Raw genomic sequence first — 16,148 nt, 5'->3', positions numbered from 1 at the left:
CCCCCAGTAACCCCAGTGACCCTCCCAGTAGCTCCCAGTAACCCCAGTGACCCTACCAGTAACCCCAGTGACCCCCCCAGTAGCTCCCAGAACCCCCAGTGACCCCCTCAGTAGCTCCCAGTAGCTCCCAGTAAACCCAGTGTCCATCCCAGTAACTCCCAGTAACCCCCCCAGTAGCTCCCAGTAACTCCCAGTAACCCCCCCATTAGCTCCCAGTAACCCCCCCAGTAGCTCCCAGTAACCCCAGTGTCCATCCCAGTAACACCAGTGACCCCCCAGTAGCTCCCAGTAGCTCCCAGTAACTCCCAGAGTCCCTCCCAGTATGTCCCAGTTTAACCCAGTTCCCCCCCCCCCGCGGGCCCTGGGCCGGGTGGGGGAGGGGCGGGTTCACATTTCCATGACAACGGCCCTTTCCCTCTGGCCCAGTTTCTCCCAGTTTAACCCAGTTTTCCCCCATTTTTTCCACATTTTTCCCCATTTTCCCCAATTTTTTCCCCAGTTTCCCGGAGTTTTTCCCCATTTTTCCACATTTTCCTGAATTTCCCCCCCATTTTCCTGGATTTTTCCCAATTTCCCCACATTTTCCCATTTTTTCCCCATTTTCCCAGATTTTTTTCCCATTTTTTTCCCATTTTCTCGGAATTTCCCATTTTTTCCCCATTTTCCCCGTTTTCCCAGATTTTTTCCCATTTTCCCAGATTTTTCCCATTTTTCCCACATTTTCCCAGATTTTCCCCCATTTTTCTCCAGATTATCCCAGATTTTTCCCATTTTTTTCCACATCTTCCCCGATTTTTCTCACATTTTTCCCGGATTTTCCCAGATTTTCCCCCCATTTTTCCGGATTTTTCCCCATTTTCCCCGGATTTTTTCCCATTTTTCCCAAATTTCTTTTGATCTTTCCCCATTTCCCCCATTTTCCCAGAGTTTTCCCCATTTTTTCCACATTTTCCCGGATTTTTCCTCATTTTTCCCAGATTTTCCTGGATTTTTTCCCATTTCCCCCCATTTTTCCCAGAATTTCCCACATTTTCCCCATTTTTTCCTCATTTTCTCAGATTTTTCCCAATTTTCCCAGATTTTCCCAAATTTTCCCCATTTTTTCCCCATTTTCCCAGACTTTTCCCAGATTTTTCCACACTTTCCCAGATTTTTCCTCCATTTTTCCCAGAATTTCCCACATTTTCCCAGATTTTTTTCCCCATTTTTTCCCCATTTTCCCGGATTTTCCCCCACTTCTTCCCCATTTTCCCAGATTTTTTCCCATTTTCCCCCATTTTCCCCAATTTTTCCCACATTTTTTCCACATTTTCACAGATTTTTCCTAATTTCCCCCATTTTCCCCAGATTTTTTTCCCATTTTTCCCCCATTTTCCCCAATTTTTCCCACATTTTTCCCAGATTTTCCCCCATTTTTCCCCATTTTGCCAGATTTTTTCCCATTTTTTTCCACATTTTGCCACTTTTTTCCACATTTTCCCACTATTTTCCCAATTTTCCCTGATTTTCCCCACATTTTTCCCATATTTTCCTGGATTTTCCCCATTTTTCCCCGTTTTCCCAGATTTTTCCCCATTTTTCCCCACTTTGTCCCAGATTTTTCCTGGATTTTTCCCCATTTTCCCCCACTTTGTCCCAGATTTTTCCCGCATTTTCCCCCATTTTTTCCTCATTTCCCAGATTTTTTCACGTTTTTTCTCCATTTCCCCCATTTTTCACAGAATTTCCCGTATTTTTCCCCATTTCCCCAGATTTTTTTCCTTTTTCCCCACATTTTTCCCACATTTTCCCACATTTTCCCGGATTTTTCCCATTTTTCCACATTTTCCCACATTTTTATCCAGATTTTTCCAGATTTTTTCCCCACATTTTCCCAGATTTTTCCTCATTTTTCACAGAATTTCCCCATTTTTCTGGATTTTTCCCCATTTTCCTGGATTTTTCCCATTTTTTCCCCATTTTCCCAGATTTTTCTCCAGATTTTCCCAGATTTTTCCTCATGCATCCCAGAATTCCCCCCATTTTCCCCACATTTTCGCGGATTTTTCCCATTTTCCCCCAGATTTTTCCCAGAATTTCCCACATTTTCCCCCATTTTTCCCCATTTTCCCCCATTATCCTGGATTTTTCCCACATTTTTCCTGGAATTTCCTGCGGTTTTCCCCATTTTCCCAGATTTTTCCTCATTTTCCTGGATTTTTCCCCATTTTCCCCCCCATTTTTTCCACATTTCCCCTGATTTTTCTCCAGATTTTTCCCACATTTTTCCCCCATTCCCCCCTATTTTCCAGGATTTTTGGGCCCCCAATTTTCCAAATTTCCCAAATTTCTCCAGTGGAAAAAAATTTGGGAAAAAGCAGGAATTTCAGGGAAAAAGGGGGAAAATTGGGGAAAAAAGTGGGAAATTTGGGGAACACAAATGAAAAATTGGGGAAAATGGGGGAAATTTGGGAAAAAAGTGGGAAATTTGGGAAAAATGGATGAAAAATTGGGAAAAATGAGGGGAAATTTGGGAAAAACTTGGGTGTCCCCACCAGGTTCGGCCCTGCCATGGCCTCGTTGGCCCCGGGATCAGGTGAGGCTCCTCCCCCACCCGCTAACCCCTCCCACTCCGCGGGGTAACTGCCCCACCCCCCCCCAGTCCGGGTTGTGACCCCTCCCCCACTCTGTGGCACCTCCCCCACTTAATGGCCCCTCCTTAATTTTATGGCCCCTCCCCCACCTTATGGCTGCTCCCCCACTCTGTGACCCCCTCCCCCACGCTGTGACCCCTCCCCAACTTTATGACCCCTCCCCCACTTTATGGCCCCTCCCCCACTTTATGGCACCTCCCCCACTCTCTGAAAACTCCCCCATTCTGTGGATGCCAGGTGCCCACCAAGCCGCTCTATCGCTGCCCTTCCCAGCCAGACAGGAGAGACAGAAAAAGATGGAAAATGATTTCTACCTTGAGATCAGGCACCTTACTAAAGCAAAAGTCAAAGTTTGTGCATGCATAACGGAAGAGGAAAATAAAAAGATTTATTCTCTACTTCCTGTCATCAGCCATGCCTGACCACTTCATGGGAAGCAGGGCTTCACCACAAAGAGAGGCCGCTCAGAAGGCAAGTATTGTAAAAAAATGGATTTCCCCCCTTTCCTGTTTTGAAATCAGAAAATGTGGTGTTGAAGTCTGTAGCAGGGGACCCTTGTATAACAAGGAATGAATGATGCTCCTCGTGCGATGGTGTGGACAAAGAGAATTTATTCAAACTCGCGCGCTCTTTTATCCTTACATATCATGTGACTTTCTTAACCAACCAGCTTACTAACTCTGGGGCATGCTCCTTGGGCTCTGTACCTGGGCACGTCCTTTGTGCCACCTTGACACGCCCCTACAGAAGTCATTGTTAGCCTTTGAGAGGGAAACAGGAGAAAAATTGCATAAACTTGTTGCTAAAAATGAGCTGCTTCAAACAGAAGCTGACCACCTTCAAAGTCTTGTTAAAATTTGGATGATTATGAAACAGTCAGCTCACCAATTACCCCCATCAATACTAGACAATGCCCGCAGTATAAAGGCATAAAGCCTTCCCAGCCCCTCCAGGAGCCCTCAAATCCCATCCCGGTCCCACAGGACACTCCCAACTTCCCCTCAAACCCTCCGAGGGCCCCAGACTGCCTCCCAGACCCACAAAAGCCCACAAGATGCCCCCAAAACCCTCCCAAGTCATATCCAACCCTCCCAGGACCCCTCAAACCCTCTCCTAGTTGCCCCCTTCCCCTCGAGGAAGCCCCCAAACTCTCTCCCAGTCCCTTCCCACACCCCCAACGATTCCCCAAAACCTCTCACAGTCGCCCCAATCTCCCCAACCTCCCTCCCAATCCCCCAAGCTTCCCCAAACCCCTTCCCAGTTACCTCCATGACCCCCAAGCCCTTCTCAACCTCCCCATTCCTTCCCAAACTTCCTCCCACTTGCTGGCCCGTCCCCCAGGCTCGGGTGAGGAGGTGCCCCAGGCTGACATCCCCCACCCTGGCAGGGGTGGTTCCAGCAGCACATCGGGAGCCACCCCCTGCCCCGAAAGCTCCCGCCTGCCCTGGAGCCACCTCAGCTGCCCCTGCAGGGGAGAAATCCAGGCCGGAGCAGAGCAGGGGGCAGGGCCGGGCTGGGAGCTTGATGGACGAGGGCACTGGGAGAGCAGGGGAGACACTGGGATGGGCTGAGGGGGAACTGGGAGAGAGGGGAGACACTGGGATGGGTTGAGGGGGCACTGGGAGAGAGGGGAGACACTGGGATGGGTTGAGGGGGCACTGGAAGAGAGAGGGGAAAGTTTTTTGCCACTTTCCTGGGCACTGGAATACCCTCTGCACCCTCGTGCCGGCTCTCATAGAATCATAGAATCATAGAATCATAGAATAGATTGGGTTGGAAAAGACCTCCAAGATCATCAAGTCCAACCCCTGATCCAACTCCAATTACTATATCATGGCACTAAGGACCACGTCCAATCTCTTTTTAAAAACCTCCACGGATGGTGAATCCACCACCTCTCTGGGTAGGCCGTTCCAATGCCTGACAATCCTCTCTGTAAAGAATTTCTTCCTAACATCTAACCTAAACCTCCCCTGGCAGAGCTTGAGCCCATGTCCCCTTGTCCTATTGTTGGTTGCCTGGGAGAAGAGACCAACCCCTGCCTGGCTATAACCTCCCTTCAGGTAGTTGAAGAGAGTGATGAGGTCGCCTCTAAGCCTTCTCTTCTCCAGACTAAACAACCCCAGCTCCCTCAGCCTCTCCTCATAGGACTTGTGCTCAAGTCCCTTCACCAGCCTCGTTGCTCTTCTCTGGACCTGCTCCAGCACCTCAATATCCTTCCTGAACTGAGGGGCCCAGAGCTGAACACAATACTCAAGGTGTGGCCTCACCAATGCAGAGTACAGGGGAAGGATCACTTCCCTGCTCCTGCTGGCCACACTGTTCCTGATGCAGGCCAGGATGCCATTAGCCTTCTTGGCCACCTGGCACACTGCTGGCTCATGTTCAGCCTCCTGTCGATCAGGACCCCCAAGTCCCTTTCCGCCTGGCTGCTCTCCAGCCACTCTGTCCCCAGCCTGTAGTGCTGCAGGGGGTTGTTGTGGCCAAAGTGCAGGACCCGGCACTTGGCCTTGTTGAACTTCATTCCATTGGAGTCAGCCCATCTCTCCAGTCTATCCAGATCCCTCTGCAGAGCCCTCCTGCCTTCCGGCAGGTCGACACTCCCCCCCAACTTGGTGTCATCTGCAAATTTGCTGATGATGGACTCAATCCCCTCATCTAAATCATCAACAAAGATGTTAAAAAGGACTGGACCCAGCACTGACCCCTGGGGAACACCACTGGTGACCGGTCGCCAACTGGATGCAGCTCCATTAACCAGCACTCTCTGGGCCTGGCCCTCGAACCAGTTCCTGACCCAGCACAGGGTGCCCCTGTCCAAGCCAGGGCTGCCAGCTTTTCCAGGAGTATGCTATGGGAGACAGTGTCAAAGGCTTTGCTGAAGTCCAGATAGACCACATCCACAGCCTTTCCCTCATCCACCAGGTGGGTCACTTGATTGTAAAAGGAGATCAGGTTGGTCAAACAGGATCTGCCCCTCCTAAACCCATGTTGGCTGGGTCTGATCCCTTGTCCATCCTGTAGCTGCCGTGTGATTTCACACAGGATAATCTGCTCCATAACTCTGCCAGGCACTGAGGTCAGGCTGACAGGCCTGTAGTTACCCGGGTCAGCCTTGCAGCCTTTTTTATGGATTGGGGTGATATTTGCCAACTTCCAGTCATATGGGACCTCCCCAGTGAGCCAGGATTGTTGGAAGATGATGGAGAGCGGCTTGGCAAGCTCTTCTGCCAGCTCCTTCATTACCCTAGGATGGATCCCATCCCCCCAAGTCATGAACAGGTTCTGGGGCTCCCTCGTGGGTCGCAGCCAATAGAACGGCTCTGCTGGAATGACGTCATTGCCAAATTCTGCTTGGCCCCTCTCCTCGCACCGGTGAGTCATCCAATAGAACGTCGAAACTTCCATGGGGGCTGCCTGGAGCAGGGCGGTGGGGGGGGAGGGGGGATCGCGATTGAACCCGATTGGTCCGATCGATCCCGGCCCCAGGGTCTCCCCCACCGCGATGTTTTTCACGTGTGGCCCCAACGAGGCCATGGTGGTGTCAGGTGAGTACGGGGGTCTGGGGGCTCCTGGCGACCCCTCTGAATCTTCCCCAAGACCCTCAGGAACCGTCCACCTCCCCCCCAAGACTCCTGGGGACCCTCCAAAATTCCCCCTCCTGGGGGCCACCCCTCTGCCTTTCCCCCTCCCCCCCCAAATCTCCTGTGCGTCCCCTTAACCCTTGAAAATCTCCTGGGACCACCCCAGACCCCCAAACTCCCTCCTGGGGAGCCCCAAACCCTCTTCAGGACTCCTGGGCTTCTCCCGACCCCCTCCTAGAATCTTTTGGGTCTCCCCAGCCCTTTATGGCGGATTCCTCCATCCATTTTTCCCCCTCGGACTGCTGGGGGTCAACCCCCCCAAGAAACTACTGAGAACCCCCCAGTGTCCCACCACAAGATTCCTGGTTCCCTCTCCCCCCAGCCCCCTGTGGGTGCCCCCATCCTTTCCCCCTGTCGAAAATACTCTTGGGGGGTCCCCCAATGTCCCCCCCAGGCCCCATCCTGTGAGGGATGGATTTGGGGGGATCTCCTTCCCCTTCCCTCTGGCCCGAAGGCAAATGCCCTCCCTGTCCTTCTTCCTTCACCCCCAGGCTGAAGAGAAACAGCCAGTTGGCCCTGGCAGGTGTGGGTGTGTGCAGGCTGTGGTTGAGTGGCTGAGAAGGGAGAGGAGGGGGCTGGTGTCTGGGCAGAGTCCAGCAGGCTATGTCTTTCGTGTCTGGCAAGGCAAGGCAAAGAGGAGCTTCTGTGCTGATGCTGTCACTTGTTTTTTGTGTCTGTTGGAACTGGAACAAGGAGGTTTGTCCGGAAAAAGTGCTGCCCTACTCCACGTGGCCCCTTCCCCAGTCACATGTTCCTTCTATTTTACCAGCAGTCCTTGGTCGGCTCCACAACCATCCAGCTGTCAGTGTTCATGACATACCCATCAGCCCCTTCTCTTCTGGGCTCCTACACTTGCCAACCCTAAGCTGCTCCTAAGTTCTCTTGCTGTCAGTTCATAAAGAGGTCTTGTCAAGTGTTACTGATTTAGAAACTAAAGCCTGATATCTTTGTCTTTGCCATGGGTGGGGCTGCACTCTGGGGGTGTGGGGCTTTGGTTCTTTGGTTGCCAGGGGCCACTGTGAGTCACTGAGCCAGGGTGGGGACAATGGGCAGGGCTGGCTGGGCCAGGTTGTGGCGCCTGTGACATAAGAGAGAAGTGTCCCCGTGGGGCAGCTCTGCAGGGCCCATCAGGGGATGCTGCCCAGTGCAACCTGTGCTGTGAGGAGTGCGCACACAGGGAGAGGCTGGGCCGGACGAGGGCCGGGGCAGCAAGGCCGCCCCAGGGAGTGGGTTCTGCCCCTGCCTGCAGGGCCCAGCCCCTGGCAGGAGCGCCTTGGGCAGGGCCCAGTGCTGCCGCTGGGGCAGGGGGTAAGGCCTTGCCTCCTGCCAGCTGCCTGGGCCCCTGTCCTTGCTGCACCACATCCCCGAGGCTCCCGTCCCCGCTCCCCCAGCGCCAGCTCCCTCCTTCCCAGCCCCAGCCAAGCCCTTCTCTGTGTCCTCCTGTAGGCCATGGCTTTCACAATATTCCTTTTGGTGCTTATGCAAAGCATCATCCAGTCCCTGCAGGCAGTCGGGGAGCAGCTGCACAAGGCTCAGTGAGCTTGGAGGTCTTTTCCAAGCTGAAGGACTCTTGGATTCTGTGATCGTGTGCTGGATTCAACTGGGTCCGTGTTAGCAGCATTAGTTTGCTCTCAAAGTTTCCTCGCTGTCAGCTGTTGTGGCCTAAGGCTTGAGCTCCTTTAGCTCCTTGTGCTGAGCTGCTGATGGGAAATGAGAGGCCTCTGCGAGCAGATTCATGGTGTTCCCTGTAGAACAGTGAGGGGGAAGGTGGTGTCAAGTGGGAAGAGGAGTACTGTTTGTGTGTGGCCTCCTATGTGGTCTTGGCACCTTTGAAGGGCTTGAAGGAGAAAAGAGCTTTGTTAAAGTGAGAAGTGAAATAGTGTGTTGGCTGTGGGAATTGGAAGGGAAGAGGAATGGGGAATGGGAAGGGAAAGAGGAATGGAAAGGCATCTGCTGATGCTGTCATTTTTTTGTTATGTCTGCGTGTAGCAGGGAGATTGCCAAAACTGAAACCAGTACACAGTTGAAAGTTGAACAAAACAACATTTTTTCCAAAGAAATTAGCAAACAAAATGAGAAACCGAGAGACAGAAAAGAGAAACGAACAAGCCCCCAAGACAACCCCCCATTCACTCAAGTGTTACTTACCAGGTTGTCTTACCGACCCCAGAATGCTTAGAATTCCCCATAGCAGAAGCTGCATCCTCATTATCCTCATGAGCCAATTTTCATTAATGTGAGGAAAGCTGGGAGACTCTAGAAACATCAGTTGAACTTCAAAGTCTCCCGGTTTCTTTCTCTCCTCAGACTTAGAATCAGAGTTGTCTGTGGTTTCCCAAGTCTCAATGCCAGGGTAAGACACGGGTTTATGAAGTTGCCTGACTGTCGCAGTCTGACGAGACTGGACTGTTTGCTAAAGAGGATGAGTTATGAGGTAGACCAAACTCCTCTCTCTCAGCAATTGTAATATCAAAATTAAGAGGCTTTACTCGAGGAAAATGTGGAAAAAACAGAAGTCATAACAACCCTTTATTAAAAGATATATGTATGTTGGCAAAAAACAGTAACAAAAACACAAAAGAACTAGACAGCAATCCTAGAAAAAGAAAGAAAAAAAAAACAAACAACAAAAAAAAGTCTAAATGAATACTTCTCTCTCCTTTAGCACAGTCCTAATCGTGGCCTGCAGGGGGCGCTGTTGGACCGCCAAAGATGTAGGGCCTGCAGTTCTCTGTCGTGGTCGGCAAGGGGCGCTGTGGGATCTCTGGCGGTCACCGTGCAGGGAGAGGGGTCTGGGGGTTGGTCTCGGGTCGCACGGGGAGCCGACAAGGGGGGGACGGACCCTCCCCTCAGCAGTTCACCCCTCAACAGGACTCACTGTTCCCAGGTGACGACGTTCCAAGGCTTTGCCCTCTCCTCCCAGCAAACACAGACCTCTCCAATGAAGAGAAGGAAAAAAAACGAACAGTAGGTCCCGGCAGGAGTCACGAGGCAGTGGCGGTGCAGGGACGGTGGTCAGGCCTTCTGTTTGCCACTGGAGTCTGGGCTCTCAGTAGCTCTTCCTCCAGAGATCCCTGGATACCGTCCCTGACTCCGTCCCGGCGACAGAACTCAGCCCCCGGCGACAGAACCCAGCCGTCTGCCCCCTCTCCCCTCCGAACACACACCCACCAAAAAAAAAAAGACCAGCAGTTCCTCTCTCCCCAGTCTCTCTAAATCACCCATCAGTGAGGCCAGGGTACATCTTTTGTAAATCTAATGACCTGGCCAGCTCAGCCAGGTACATCTTTTGTAAAACTAATGACCTCCCTTCCCCCCTTTTTCACTCAAACTCCATTTTTCCTACAGTGAGGGGGGGGGGCAGGGGAAAGACAAATTTTCCTGAAGTCCTAACCTATAACACTGACCAAACCAGGAGCCTGTTTTTTTAGCAACAGTTTTCTCTCTGTACTCTGGTGCAACAAGACTTTGGAGGTGGTCAACCTCAGTTTGGAGCAGCTCATTTTTAGGAACAAGTTGATCCGATTTTTCTCCTGTTTCCCTGTCAAAGGCTAACGATGACTTCAACACCACATTTTCTGATTTCAAAACAGTAGACTCAACATCAGAAATCCATTCAGAAGCAGGTGAATTTTTAGCTTCTTATTGTGCACAAGACAAACAGGCTTATAACACTACACGAATTGTACCTTTACCACTTCCTTCCTTACATTTCTGCTTAGCCTGATATTGTTCCATGCATACCACAATTTTCTCCTTAACTTTTTGAAACCTTTGAACCAAGTCTTTCTCAGCCTGGGAAGGCAGAGATTTGTATTTTTGCAGCAGATTATCCTTGACAACTCTGCTTCACTGCAGCAATTTAATGCCACCCGAAAGGAGGGAGGTTAGATTTTTGCCTGTCAGTGCCCCCCGGAAAGTCGAGACCCTTGTGTCCAACCAGTCCATGGCATCTTGTAATGAGATTCACAAGATCAGAGGGTGATTTGAGTGCCCTTGTCAGGGGGATCTCAGCCAACAACATGAAGACCCTTCAGCAGACCCTGCTGAAGTGTTTCCCGCTGCTGGCAACTGAAAGAACTCACTCCAACAGTTCAGGGAATAACACTCTTTATTGATACAAATTGTGACAGGTTAATAAGGTTTGTCATCGGTGGTGATAAGGTCTGGCTGCAAAACTATGTTTTAAAGCAATCTTCTGACATCTGTGAAGCAAGCACAAGCTCTGGTCCTAAAAGAAATAGTTAAACATGCCTTGCCAGTGCCCTTGGCCATCTCCAGCACAACTTGTCCTGTGCTGTCCCACAGCTGCTTCTGTTTCCCTGCAGGCTGCAGACACCCATCCGGCTTCCCCCGGTTCTCACCCCTGCCATTTGCAACCCTTCCCTGACCGCTGCCCACCCTCACACTCTGTTTCTTCAAATACACACATGGAGTGATCTACTCCTCCTTCTGGATGCTTCTCCTCCCACAGCAATGCCCTTGCAGGGACATTTCTTTCTCCTTGTCCCCTCTCTCCACCTTTCCAACTGCAGTGCGGGGCATTGTCTCTGTCTCGGTCAGTTTCCTTCCTCCTAGGAAAGCTCCAGCAGGTGGGACACAGCCTTTCCAGCAGCATGCCAACCCCTCAGCCTTCCTGGGGCCTTTCCCCTGCCCTGACAGCAGCAGCTTCCGTATGCTGTCCCCAGGCCACTCCTTTCAGCTGCTGGCACAGACAGGGCCCAGCTGTGCCAGCTGCTGTCCCATCCTGCGCTCAGCACGAGGGACGCGGCAGCCCAAAGAGAAGCCCCGTTGCTGGAGTGAGCCCAGGCCCTCAGGCAGAGGGGATCTCCCAGTCCCTGTGACAGCCTGTTGGTCACAGCCTTGTGTTGGGCTGTCAGAGACCCTGCTTTGCCCCTCTCTGAGATGCCCCACGGCCTGAGGGACAGACACAGGGGAGCTGTGTTCACAGAAGCACATCCCAGGGCTGCATTCAGGTGGTTTCCAAGGGGATGTGACTCTCAAAATGAAGTGATCTCAAGACACTGTCCTTCCTGGCCTCTCTAGAAGTAGCTGATGACGTTTGTGCTCACTCTGATTCCTCTCTCCACACACACACACACACCGTGTGAATGCTTAACTCTCTTCTTTACAGTGCACATATGCTCATTTGATGTTCCTCCATGGGGGACAAACAATCCTTATGAGGTGGAGAGATAGACCAGTGCTGGGAACAGTGATTGCAAGGGACTGGGTCTGTGAGTCTGTGATGAGTGCACTGGGGCCCCCTGAGCAGGGGGCCTAGAAAATAGGGTCAGAGACCAGACTGTTTTGGTCACTGTTGGTCCTTCAAGAGTGTTCATGGAGGCCTGGCTGCGGAAGGGACAAGGCTGTGTGCCCCCATCCTGTACAGTCACCAACTTCAGCTCTTCAGTGGTGCTTTATGCAGCAGGAAACTTCCGGGAGGTTGTTCTTGGCAGCAACTTTGAAAGAACACTTGAGCCTTCAGACATTGCCCTGAGGAGATCCCCTTTCCTTTTGGAGCTCGGTTCTGTCCCAGCAGTGCCCATGGCCTGTCCCTGCCTGCATTGCAGGAGTGACACACAGCAGAACTGTGACCAAGCTGGCAGAGCACTAAGGCTTTACACCAGCAATCAGAGGTGGATGAGATCAGAGGGTGGAAGTTAAAGAGAGTAGTTCTGGAAGACCAAGTACTGGTGCCTCCTGGAAGATCTACCATGCCAGGAGTCTTTTCCTATCCATCCCTGCACACAGAACTGTCCCTGAAATTCAAAGAAAGGTCTTGGGTAAAGGATCTCAGGAAAAAAAAAAAAAGACCAAGGGCCCTTTGTATTTTTAAACACAGAGACTGATTCAAAGAAATCCTTAAATAATATGTAAAGCACAATTTATTACGGCCGGGGAATACAGAGGGTTTCACCCGCCCGTGCATTCTGCTGAGAAAAGAAACACAACGTATTTTTATACATTTGGAAGAAGTGAGCTTCTGCCGGATTCTGTCCCTGGGATGGGGCAACCCCGCATGTACGGACAGACTGGGAATGACATGCTGCGTAACAGTGCTGGAAAATGGCCTCTGGGGTCCTGGTGGATGGCCAGTTGGCCAAGAGTCAGTGGTGCCCTGACAGGGGCTCACCGCTCGGTCACACAAGGGTTTTCAGACGCACGAATTCTTCCCTTGCACACAGACACAGACAGTTCATGGCAGCACGGGCAGTATCTCCTGCGGTTTCTGCTGCCACACCTGAGGTGCACCAGAGCCTGGATGCACCTCAGCCCTGTGAGGTGCCACCTGCTCTGCCACTATCTGAGATGCCCCACGGCCTGAGAGATGGACACGGGGAGCTCTGTCCATAGAAGCGCATCCCAGAGCTGCATCCAGGGGCTTTGCCAGGCTTTAGTACTGTAAATGCAATGTGACACCAAGACACTCTTTGTCCCAAGTAACTTCAAGGCTCCCCCAGGAGGCTGATGGCATTTGTACTTGCTCAGGGTCATCTCCCCACACCAACACCAGGTGTGTGCTCAAGACTTGTCTGTGCAATGCAAACAGAGACACCCTGTTTAGTCCTTCTGTGTCTCTCCAGTAAAGGCTAAAGAACCTCTGTGGGCTGGGTCAGAAGCCAGTGCTGGAAGTAGTGGTTCTAATGTGAGTGCCAACCAAGAGCGGTTGGCAGGTCTGTGATGAATGCCCTGGGGAGTTGACCTGGGTCTTCCAGTGCACATGGCAATAGATCACACCCTGCCCTGGTGGTCCTTCATGTCTCTCCCAGGAGCCTGGAAGTGCACAGACACTGCTGAGTTCTTTCCCCTAACACAGTGCCACTCTTCAGAGGTTCACTGGTGTTTTTTCTCCTCAATATGTTCTTGAGAGAGGACTTACAAGAAGACCTAAACCTTCAGGCACTACCCCAAGGAGATCCCCTTGGTAGGATGGAAATACTGTTGCAGAGGGCAGCTGTGCCACAGAAGTGCTAATTGCCTGTCCCTGCCTGCAGGCCAGAGGGCTGACACACTACAGCCCTTAAAGTTCCAGACTGTAATGGCAGGGTCCTTGTATAACAAGGAAGAAGTACAGCTCCTCGTGGGTGGTGGGACAAAGAGACTTTATTTCAAACTCCGCGCGGTTTTATTCCTTAACACCATGTGACTTCTTTAACCAACCAGTTTACTTATGTCAGGGCATGCTCTCTTGGGCTTTCTTGCTTAGGCACATCCTTTGTGCCTTTAGACACGCCTCCTACACCAGAGTGCTCGGATCTTACACCGACAGCTCTGGAAAAACCAAAGGCTGATGCTCCCTGGCAGTGCTGCTGTGAGCAGCATGACAGAAATGATCCAAAATACAGGCGGAGAACTGCAAGGGTTAAGTTGACCAATTGTGAGAAACAGGGAACATAGTCCCGGACACTGGTGGGGAATCCCTTTGGCCAAAAAGCCCCTTGATAAGGGGCAGGCTTTTGAGACATGGAAGGGAAGGTTAGAAAAAGGGGTGTCTGGAGCGCTCAGTGTGTTAAACGTAGGAAGAAGACCTCAAATAAGACAAAAATGTCCAGATGCTTGATATGGTTCTTTTCTGAAGACTTGCCTATCACTGTGAGTTCTCCACAAATTTGGGGGGACTCCCAAATCTCCCAATACTCTCCTAATGCTCTTCCAGCACCCAACAGTCCTCTATTTCCCTCCTTCTTTCTCAAAATAAAATTCCACCTCTTTTACTGCAGCATGACTCTGTCTCGACCGGTGTCCCCAGTGATGTCACCAATGTCCCTGTGATGTCACTGATGTCCCCAGGGGTGGCACCCATGTCCTCAAAGTTGTCACCAATGTCTTTGTGATGTTCCTTTTGTCCCCAGGGGTGGCACCCTTGTCCTCAATGATGTCACCAATGTCCCTGTGTCTTTGCTGGCATCTTTGATCTGAGAAGAATGTTCGTCCAGATGGAAATTTTGGGACTCAGGCAGGCAGAATAAGTGAAGGGTTGAAAACAGGAAACAACAGCCCTTGTCCTCAGGAAAGAAAGACTGGAAGTTTTTGCTTTGTGGTGCAGTTGGTGGGCCAGCCTGGGTGCTCCATGGGTAGCAAAAGCTTTCTGTGCTGGCTTATTTGTTATGGGAAGAATCTTCCTCCATATGCAATTTTTGGAGTCAGGCTGACAGTTTCAGCGCAGAGCTGAAAAAAGCAAACAACAGCCATTCTCCCCAGGAAAGGAAGACTGCAAGATTTGGCTTAGTGGTGCAGTTGGTGGGCCAGCCTGGCCACTCCATGGGCAGCAAGAGCTTTCTGTGCTGGCACTTTCGGTCTGGGAGGAATCTTTCTTTGTATGCAATTTTGGGATTAGGGCTGGCAGTTGGGTGGCAGGTCTGAAAACTGGAAACAACAGCCGTTATCCCCAGGAAAGAAAGCCTGGAAGCTTTGACTGTGTGGTGCAGTTGGTGTGTCAGCCTGGGCACTCCATGGGTAGCAAGAGCTTTCTGTGCTGGCACCTTTGTTGCAGGACGAATCTTCATCCGTATGCAATTTTCAGTGTCGGGCTGGCAGTTGCCAGACACAGCTGAAAACAGGAAACAACAGCCCTTATCACCAGGAAAGAAAGACTGGAAGGCTTTGTTTGCTGGTCCGGTTGGCTTGTCAGCCTGGAGATTCCATGGGCAGCAAGAGCTTTCTGTGCTGGCACCCTTGGAGTGGCAGGAATCATCGTCTGTATGCAATTTTTCAGGGTTTGTCTGGCGTTTGGGAGGTAGGTCTGAAAACAGGAAACAACAGCTCTTTTCGCCAGGCAAGAAAGACTGGAAGTATTGACTTTTTGGTGCAGTTGGGTTTGTCAGTCTGGAGATTCTTGGGCAGCAGGAGCTTTTTGTGCTGGCACCTTTTGTGTGGGTGGAATCTTCGTTCAAATGCAATTTTGGCAGACGGGCTGGGCGTTGCGAGGCAGGGCTGAAAACAGGAAACAACAGCCCTTATCGCCAGGCAAGAAAGACTTGCTGATTTGGCTTTTTTGTGCAGTTGGTGGTCAAGTCTGGGTCTCCACGGGCACTAAGAGCTTTTTGAGCTGGTACCTTTGGTGTGGGAGGAATCTTCGTTCAAATGCAATTTTGGGAGTCAGGCTGGCATTTGGGAGGAAGGGCTAAAAACAGGAAACAACAGCCCTTATCGCAAGGAAAGAAAGACTGGATGGTTTTGCTTTATGGTGCTGTTCGTGGGCAAGTGTGGGGTCTCCATGGGCAGCAAGAGCTTTCTGTGCTGGCACCTTTGGTGTGGGAAGAATGTTCATCCGTATGCAATTTTGGGAGCTAGGCTGGCACCTGGGAGGCAGGGCTGAAAACAGGAAACAACAGCCCTTATTCCCAGGAAAGAAAGCCTGGATGCTTTGTTTTGGTGGTTCAGTTGGTTTGTCAGCCTGGAGAGTCCACTGGAAGCAAGAGTTTTCTGTACTGGCACCTTTGGTGTGGGAGGAAGCTTTGTTTGTATGGAATTTTGGGAGTTGGGCTGTCAGTTGGGAGGCAGGTCTGAAAACAGGAAACAGCAGCCCTTATCCCCAGGAAAGAAAGCCTGGATGCTTTAGCTTTGTGGTGCACTTGGTGTGTCAGCCTGGGGAGTTCATGGGCAGCAAGAGCTTTCTGTGCTGGCATCTGTGGTGTGGGAGGAATCTTTGTATGCAATTTTGGGAGTCAGGCTGGCAGTTGGGAGGCAGATCTGAAAACAGGAAACAATAGCTCTTATCCCTAGGAAAGAAAGCCTGGAAGCTTTGGCTTTGTAGTGCAGTTGGTGGGCCAGCCTGGGCACTCCATGGGCAGCAAGAGCTTTCTGTGCTGGCAATTTTGGTGTGGGAGGAATCTTCGTCCGTATGCACATAGTGCCCAGAGTGCTG

The 16,148-nt window shown here is 51.3% G+C and overlaps 1 long non-coding RNA gene across 1 annotated transcript; it reads left to right on the top strand.

Annotated features, from left to right (window-relative positions):
* The first annotated feature begins 5,926 nt into the window (after nt 1-5,926).
* LOC135402333 (uncharacterized) lies at nt 5,927-9,759 on the top strand. The gene is made up of 2 exons (XR_010425090.1): nt 5,927-6,008; nt 8,943-9,759. It is a non-coding gene; the product is annotated as an uncharacterized LOC135402333 (long non-coding RNA).
* Nucleotides 9,760-16,148: the final 6,389 nt, after the last annotated feature.

This window comes from Pseudopipra pipra, chromosome 24 (assembly GCF_036250125.1).
Source record: "Pseudopipra pipra isolate bDixPip1 chromosome 24, bDixPip1.hap1, whole genome shotgun sequence".
Taxonomy (NCBI): domain Eukaryota; kingdom Metazoa; phylum Chordata; class Aves; order Passeriformes; family Pipridae; genus Pseudopipra; species Pseudopipra pipra.
Note: the sequence above shows the minus strand (reverse complement) of the source record. Positions and strands in the feature narration are given on the sequence as shown.